Raw genomic sequence first — 10,249 nt, 5'->3', positions numbered from 1 at the left:
CTCTAATTAAATAATATATTATTTAAGACACTAGTGATCTTTTGGTCTATCTGATTGACATTTCATGACGGATCAATTATTTTCTCACTATCCTATTTTCTAAACAGCAAAGGGTTTATTCATGAATGAATAGATGTTATATATTTCGCGATCACATATCTCGTCTATTTGGGTGGAGAATATTGATCTTTTGTAATGGCTTTCAAGATAAATGGCACGATTGCATGTCATTATAGTTCCTTTTATTTGTATTTATTTTTTTAAAAAGGCTGTATATAACCCAATTACATGTTCACTACGTTAAATAATTTTGATTGTATTGGAAATACATTTTATAAGTATAAACATATATTTTTTTAAGCACTGTTTGAACTAAACATTAATACTACTTCGGAAACTATGATAATTAGGAGTTAAATGAATGTTAAAAAAAATATTTTAACATTAAGTCATTATAAAGTCTATTAATTGAGGAATAAAAATTATTCAATTAAGAATTATTAATTTTTATATTTATTGTAATTATTGTCTGGAAATAAAAATATTGATGGATAAGGATGAGGAGCGTGAAGTTGTCAATAATTTTGTATTTTTTTACATAGAGTCTATTCAACATACACAACTGGTAAAACTATGTACTTTATAATAGCTATCTTCAAGTAAGATTACGTAATAAGTAATTATGTAACCCGACTGGAACATATCACTTCAGTTTTAAGTTAAAATTGCTTTGTGTGGTTACACTGCCCAAATACAAAAAAAATTGTCTCCCTATTTTTTCTTTTTTCAAACAATATTTTTCAATTTTTTTTTTTTTATAGCGATTTTATTTTTTTCTCCTCCTCGGAAAAAGTTTTATTACATTTTCCTCATTCATGCTTTCCCTCTTTTTGTTATCAACCCTATCTATGCTCTCAATTCCATTCTCATACCTACCTTCTCCAATGATCCGTAACACACATTCAATCCAAATGAAATTATATTAAATCTTAATTGTACTTACTGAGACCTCATAATTATGACATTGGATGTTTTAAGTCAGCTACTCATTTTTGTTGGGAACTCGCTGGTCTGAATTAATAAATTATTTCATTTTTTTAAATTACTGGTGTAAACTAACGAATATTTCTAAAATAAGGAAATTAAAATAATGAAAAATTGGTAGAAGAATAAATTGAATAGCAAAAAAAAAATTAAAATTCTACTGTTATTCAGCGTAGAATTTTAATACATCTATTAAAATTCTACTGTTATTCAGCGTAGAATTTTAATACATCTATTAAAATTCTACTGTTATTTATTTATTAATACTTATGGAACCTTTTTTAAATTGTACTAATTTATTCTAGTATTTAGATAAAAATTTTCTACTGCAGTTGCCGTCTTGTTTCTCCTAGATCAAAAATAAATTTTAGTGATTTTTTAAAAATAATTAAGATATTGAGAAAATGAATTTATAAAACAACGTATAATTACTTATAATATCTCAGGACCATGTTTAAGCTGACATATCAGATTTGCAGGTGAGAGAAGGGAGGGAATAGATTGGAGGTACAAGCGGAAAAAATATTGAGGATAAAGAGAGTGAATTTGTAAATAATTTTGTATTTTTTTATGGCATTACAATTTTTAAGAGGAATGATAAAACAATGGTTCTATATTTAATTAATTATTAATTTCGATAATTAAAGCATCCTTTAATTAGTTTGGCTTGAATTAATGAAATTATAAAGTTGTGAAATATTAACTAAAATTATGTAACAACGCAAAACTGTGGAATAAATTTAGAGGCTATAACTATACCATCAAGCTGACGAATCTTCAGAATTTTGTCCAACCCTGAGTATGATATATTGTATGATGATGAGTAGCGGGGATGAGAAGAAGAATTACATGGATGAGCAATAACACCATCTATCATCACCAAGCGAGGATAACCCTTCAAAACGCCACCATACCGGCGGATATCGGTAGAAAATAATATAATTTCATTAAATATCATTTACTCCACTGATAAAAGGTAAAAATAAAATAATTCAAACATTTATTTATATATTTAAATTATGAATATTAGAGTACTATAAATGGGTAGAATCTCTACATGTTTGTATCATGTCATTTTATAACTTATAGAAAATTTACTAGTTGTATATAGCAATAAATAAATTATTAAAAAAATTATGAGTTTACTCCTTTGTTCCTAAATTCTTTTTTGGATTGTTCTTTTCAATAATAAACATTTATATTAGGACGAAAAAACTTATTTTATGATCACTGTCCCATCATGAAGGAATTATGCAACCAACAAAAAAGAACGCAAAACTTTAAATACGATTAAATTAGGGTAAATAAATAAATTTAGAACAATTTTATCTTTGATACACTATCATTTCTCCTTATTTATTCCATCTAAAAAAATTACAATAATGTATATTGCTGTTAAAAACTTAATTGACACGTCTAAAATAAGGAGAATCTTTTTAGTAACTACATTGTTACACACATTCTAATATGGTTAAACTGATCAATTATCTCCGTTTTTGTATTTTCTACATATATTTGGTTCAAAGAAGAAATTTCTATTTAGTTGTTTATTTAACACAATGACACTATGACATATTTATCATACAAAAATCACTATTATGTGCGATATCTGTATATTGTGAACTGAAATTATTTATATTGGTTTTAAAATTGACTGTATCTTCTATGTTTTTTTCTAATGTGCATAGCTCCTATAATTAGTCAAATTAGTAAATCACAATATTAAATTATGCATACATTTATACACGCTAGAATTACTTTTAAACTCATTGTATAGAGTTTGGGGTGTACAAAAAGAAAAAAAAGGCCCCTTTTCAACTAAATATTCGTATTATTATTTTTTTAATATAAAATACATTTAATACTCAAAGTATTGTGCATGGTTATCTACCGTCATTAGACATCTGCTATTCAATTGCTCGATCCCACGCTGATACACTTCTTAGAGATGGCTGTCAAGTAATCCGATGGTGCGAGGTCTAGACTAAGTAGTGGATGAAGTAAGAGTTCGAAACCATCAAGTTCTTTAAACTTTTCTTTGGTTCGAGGGGAAGAGTGAGAACGAGCATTATCTTGTTGGAATAAAATTCCTTTTCGGTTGATCAAAGCAGGATCACGCTCTGACAGCTTTTCGTACAATCTTTCCAGTTGTTCGCATTAGATTTCAGAATTCATAGAGCATCCATCAGGTACAAATTCATGAATAACACCTTCAAAGTTCCAGAAAACGCAAAGCATGGATTTTTGTTTTTATGGCAATCTACGTCGAAGGTGATGTTCGCCTAGTTATTTATATACAGGTGATCAGCCTATTCCAACCATGGTTGGGGTTCAAGTTTTTCATTTTGTGGAACCGCCACTTAATGAAAAAGTCAACGCCCCAAGGCCGGATTCGAACCGACACTGCCCGCGGACCTCAGAACGATAGATTTGCGCCTAACACCTGATCTATGGTGCGACCCTTTTTTCTCTTCCAGCAACCCGAAAAGCAGTTTGACTGCGATCCAGCCATTGCTCACGGGTATTCGGATTTCGCCAGTAAACCCACTTTTCATCTCAGGTGAAAGATAATAAAGATAATCTTCCGGTAAAATCTCATACCAGAAGGGTTTTTTAATAAATTTTCAATATCTCTTGTAATTGTGGATAGAAGCAGTGTGATTCGCGAGCAATACATTATGTCACTTAAGTTTGAATTTTTATAAAGTGTCTTCTAAATTTTGTTTTACGTTATAAAAAAAAAATTGATAAATAAATATATATTTAAATATCAATATAGTGCGAAGTAATGGTTTTTTCATAAAGGAGGCTGCGCTATGAATTTCAGACTTCTCTCGCTAAGTAAGTAGGTCGAAAATACAGAATAAACAAATAATTTTAAAATCTAATACAAAGGAATCCACTTTTAATAAGCAACTAAAAACCAAGAAAATTTATTGAAAATAATTGTTATTTTAATTATTTACAAATTTTATACATATAATACAAATATCACATTAATTTATTGATTATAAATATTATATTATAACATTTACATGATAGAAACATTAATAAACCAGGTTTTAACATTTTTGTTTTTATGAATTAAAAGGTTTATGAACACGATTGATTGGTTTATCTTCTGTAATTCCAGCTCAGGGTTCGTTATGGGATCAGAGACCACCGCGGGGTACAACCTGCCTCCATAAAGTTGGTACCTAATCCTCAAATGGGTTCAGGGAAAAACCTGGCTGTTAAGCTTGATCCTGGCCAGATTATCTGGATGCGTAGTAACTTTAGGAAATGTAGTTCATTAGCAGGAGCTAAAAGTATCTGCATGGGTTCTATTAGTAAAGATTTGCTTTTAATTGTTGTTCATTTTTTTTTTAACTGCCCACACATCCTAGGCAGAATATTCTTCTCTGTACTCCGCGTTTTTAACGCACTTCTTGTCAACCAGTGTGTAAATAGCAAAATAAATTTATTCTCTTTACTTTGATTAGAATAAACAGTATTTAGAAAAAAAAAGAAATGGTACCGTGCGCACATCATAAAAGTTTCAATTATCACCCTATTTCGAGAAGAAATTAATTCTAGCACGTTCCCAAAAAAAAAAAATTATATTTAATATTCAGGAAAACAATAACTTATCAAAATAAACGTATATTAACGAAGCCACAAAAAAAAAAAATTCTAACTTTTTTTCTTTTTTTAAACAATATGTTTCAAATTTTATTTTTTTATAACAATTTTATTCTATTTTTTCTCCTTCTCAAAAAAGTTATATTATATTTTTCTTATTCATCATATCCCTCTCTTTGTTCTCACCCCTATCTATGCTGTTCTTACTATTTCACTCTCTCCTACCTCCCTTCTCCAGTGATCTAGCTAACACAAAACAAATTCAAATGAAATTCTATTGATTCTGAATTGAACTCGTTAAGACCAGAGTTAGGCTACGAATTTTTGGTGGGAGCCCGCTGGTCTGAATAATTTGAGACATGAAAATTGGGAATTTGTCGAGCTATTGAGAAACACAAATCATATTTAGTACACTATTTTTTCAATACTTTAGCTCAAATCGTTCTCAACATTCATGGCGAGGGATCAAGTTTTCCCCTTGATTCTACCCCCCAGGCCGGATTCGAACCGGCCTCGCCCGAAGTTCTCAGGCTGCTAAACCTGTGCCTCAACCACCTGAGCGGCAGACAGCCCATGAAGTTAATTACAATTAATAACTAATGGCTAAGCTTCAACGAAAAAATATCCATAGGCCTGGAAATTAACGAAGCTACATGTTATATATCACATAGCATTGTGGAAGCTAACCTTAAAATGAGGTTTGACTCGTACCTAAATCGTATGCTATCTCAAAAACTGTTCTAGGCTGTAGAACACAGGGCTTAACCTAAGTCCTGAGGAAACGTATCAGGGCATATCTGTCCGTGTCGAAATTATTAAAACCCAATCTGTACCATCTTGATCCAAAGACTTACCTCTAACAGAGTTTGGTAATATTTCACTTATTTGAATAACTTTTTTATTAAAGTTCTAGTATTTAATAATTCAAAATTGAGATGCGTCATTTTTCCATAAAATTTTCTTTCTTTTTGATACCTCATTCGTCAAAATCCATCGCTTCTGAGAGTAGGAAAAGAGATCGATAATGCGTTATGTATATGTACAAAATTTTGGAATGAGATCAAGAAAGATCGTGTACTCTCGGCTATTTTCGATTTCGCAATCAGTTGTGACTCTTATCTTAACTGGTGGGGTAAAAACTACTGTTTCTATTTACCTAATTCTTTCATAGTTAATATTTTATGACTACTAACAACGATAAATGTTTAATCATTTCAAATAAACAAATTACCTTAGATTTTAGTACATAGAATTTTGACTAAAGCTATTTATAATAATTATTAATTCTGAATTTTTTAAATATTATATGAAAAAAATAAATTTAAAATATACAAATGTGTAGAATTTCTTTGATGATTCATTTTTTTTTTTTTTTAATCCATCTACTTCTTCGGAAAAGACTCCTGCTGTGTAGAACCTCAGAGTTTTTCTGAGATACTAAATTATAAAAATAATGAAAATACTCTAAGGGAGTTGTCCGAAGTTACACATCGAAGCGAACGACAAAAATAAAAGCAATAACAGGACAGAACTCAAGTTTGTAATTAAACGTCCTCAAAACCCCAAGGGACAACCTGACACGTACGTGATCGAGAGTGCTTGTGGATCAAAAGAGGAAATTGTTCATTCCCTGAACGTAGAAGGATCATGTGAAAGGATTAATATGTATACATAAGAGGGCTCCATTGCAGTATTTAAATTGTATGAAAATTATTTTTATTATTAGTATTTGTGAATAATAAGGCCTTATTATCATCAAATTCACACTAAACCCCAACATTAAATAAAGAGAGCAGTTACAGTTTTTATAATGTTTAGTACCGCCAGAACATTGAGTTCGTATGATTTGTACGACCTAATCCATCTGACCACATATCGCCTTAATCCCAAAATAATCCAAACTAATCTAATCTAATCCTAATATAGTACAATCTAACCTAATCTAATCCTAACCTATATATAATCATGTCTAATACTATTTTGTACTAATCGCATTTAATCAAAATTTTATCTCGTATAATTATCATTTAATCCCAATACAGTGCCAATTAATTCGATATAATCCCATCTAATCCGAACCTAATCGCATGATTGGGATTAGATGGTATTAAATTGAGATTAGAATATATATTTGATAGGATTAGGTTGGGATTATATGGCATTATATTAGAATTAGATCGGATTTAGGTTGGGATTATATGGAGTTAAATTGGGGAAATATGAGATTAAATTGGAATTGTATTAAAATGAATTAAGATTATGTGGGATTAGGTTCAGATGTGAATAATGCGATTAGGTTGGCAATAGATGAGATCGAATTGGGATTAGACTGGATTATATGAGATTTAATTGGATTATATAGGATTAATTTGGAATTATGTGGCATTAGGTTTAGGATTAGTACTGAATTAGTATTAGGATTAGATGAGATTAGATATGATTATATGGAATTAAGTTCGGATTTAGTTAAATTAAATCGAGATTAGATAAAATGGTTGGGATTAAATTGGGATTAGGTCGGATAGTTTTGGATTAATTGATTAAGTAAGGATTACATGTGATAAGTTTGTGATTAGATAGAATTGGGATTAGATAGGATTTGCTTGAGTTTAGATAAGGTTAAATGAGGATTAAATAGAATTAATTAGGAATTAATAATAATTAAATTGGGATTACATTAGATTAAAATGGGATTGCATAATATTAACATGACGTAACTTAATATAAATTCGACGTAGCTCAACATTAGTTAGTACAAATTCAGAGTAATTTCAACGTAACCTGATATCTCCTTCACTCCCCTGAACATTAACCCCGAATTCCACGGGTCTTAAAAAAAAAGTTTTATGCAGACCCTATTAAAAAAAAATCTATGCATTTCCAATTTGTTAGGTCATTTTTCAATCTCAAATAATGTTGTGGCTATGATATATTAGTTTTTAACTTATAAATGATTATTGACATCTTCGTCTAGCTGCTATTGCTTTACTAAAATAAAAAATCATTTATTAAGAAATTATTTGTTATAAGTTTTTTATATTTCTTAGATCGTTCTTTTAACATCAAATTAAGATGGGTGGTATGAAATATTTATAATTATATTTTATTGAATATTTTATTCAAGTTTCTCTTGAATAGTTTTCATATGTTCCAATAAGATAACTGATCTTACACAATATATCATATGTATTAATAATTTTGTAATTTTATTTTTAAGTAATGTCGCTTTTAGAAATATGTATAAGTACTTGCTACTGGGGTCCTTAATTGAATTTTAAAAAATATAAGCCCACAAAATGATAATGTTAAAAGAAATACAACCTCGAACTAAACAGCACCAACCCATCGAGCTTCACAATCTTTTCATGAAGTCCTCTTTACCGATTTGAAAGGGCTACATATATTTTTCGATTTCTAAGCGGTAATAACCTTCTTCTGGTCTTGAAACAAGATTTCTCTATCTCATGGGTGAACTACGAGCAGATCTTTACGGCCTGAGGTGTGAATCGAGTTGTTGAAGTACTGTACCATTGAGCTAGAAAAAAAAAATGCTTAAATTTCGTGCATATTTTTCAGAGTGGTTACGTATTGGATATATTTTTAATTATAATTATTTTTGTAACGTTTCATGTCATAAGATATAAAAATAATGACAAATATAGGTCCAAAGTATTTCTGGAATAAAATAAACTTAAGAGGGTGTCTCCTCTCAGGACTCCTTCAATACTTCAATGTTTATTTTTTAATGACATTTACTGTATCCCTAGAATAGTCTTGATAAAAGTTGAATCATTTTCTAAAGGGACTAACACACATTTTTAAAAAAAAAACTAGAAATGATTTTTTTGAGTTAAAAAAAATTCTCCATTTTTGCAAATAGCACTCTCATTTCTTCAAGATATTCAAAAAAGTGCTATCAAAGTTGTCATTTTTAGCTCGGAATATGGCAAAAAATAATTGAAATAGTCATTAATCGATTTCAACTCTTAATTGTAAATATAATTTTTGTTTCAGTAATGGAAAATTTGTGTACATCCATGACCATTTTTTTTTTTAAATGCCCATTGCTCTTGAATGTAGCAGTATGCATTAATTAATATTCCTAAATAAATAAAGTGCTCTTCTACCATTCCTGACAATCCTCCGAAGCGCCTGAAAAGGAGGCACAAGACCTGATAATGTAAAAACGTCATTAGAGTGTTACCAATAGTTTCTCTACATGTATGACTCCATTATATAATAAAATTTACTGGATGTATGTATATGAATGTACAGTTTTAAACAATAAATAAATAAAAAAAAAAAAGTGCATAAGAAAATACAAAATTTAGCAGACCGACAGAAATGAAATAATGCATTAAAATATTATTAATAATGATTACATATTTTACAAAAATACAATAAATTTTTTTTTAAGAAAATACTTTCTTATTTAGAGGTTGAAATACTGATTATTTCTCTCACATACAACACCAATTTTATAATTTTTAAAATATTGAAATTAAAATTTGATTACCTTTAATAAGAAGATGAAAACGTAGCTACGATTTGTTGTTTACTAAAAATAATTAGTTTAATTTATATGAAAAACACATCCAACGCTTCACCTCCAGTGTTCCCTTGCGTCACGAAATAAATTTCCTCCCGTATATCTTCTTTTCTTGAGTTGTAGAAAGTCAGTAAAGAAGTTTCACTTCTAAAATTTACATATTTATTTCTTGTTTCTTAATGAATTTATAATAATAATTAATTATAAATGTTAATAAAGACAGTATATGTCATTATGAATGTGTTCATATCCAACCGTTCCCTCCTGTTTATGTACATACCAGTTAATTAACATTTCATGATTCCTCAGGGAAAGCCTCTATATACCTCCACATCCTATGGAGCCTTGCGAACGTCTAATATTGTTATAATTATGAGTCTACTCCTGTGAAATATTCAGCAAGGGAGGATACATAAACGAATACATAATGAACATTTTGAATAATATCTCCCTTCTAAGGGATGAATTTCTTACAAGGCACGTGAAAAGGCCCTGAATAAGTGTGAAATATTCCGCTCTATATTGGAAGTTCTTTTATTTACTCGGGAAAAGGAAGGGATGTGACGAGCCATTTTTAACCTCCCTTTCGCCCCCATTTTTTATTTCTTCTTTTTGTGGGCCTCCCTCCCGAGTGTTGTATTCAGAATATTATGCATTCACACATTCAGAATCGACATGGGCAACCAGTAGCATAACAGTTCTTTGAATATAGTTTTTGCCCTTTACGAAAATAGTCATGAAAACAGAAAAAAAAAATTATACAGATGATTATTTGTCTTGTTTATTATGTATTTTATAAATATTCGTAAAAAAATATATTGAATATGAAATTTAATTATTATAGGGAAATTAACTTCTTTATTGAAACGAGTGTGATGTGATGCCCAAGCACATTGGGTAGCTAATTACACATAATACTATAACTAGTCACAATAATTAGTGTTTAAACTTATAATGTAAGTAGCAGTATAAATAATAAAAAGTAGTATAGTATAAATAAAATACATAATAGTAATATATGATTTTTTATTTAAT

Source organism: Halyomorpha halys, unplaced genomic scaffold, assembly GCF_000696795.3.
Source record: "Halyomorpha halys isolate HHAL.00 unplaced genomic scaffold, Hhal_1.1 Scaffold4.1, whole genome shotgun sequence".
NCBI classification, from domain to species: domain Eukaryota; kingdom Metazoa; phylum Arthropoda; class Insecta; order Hemiptera; family Pentatomidae; genus Halyomorpha; species Halyomorpha halys.
Note: the sequence above shows the minus strand (reverse complement) of the source record.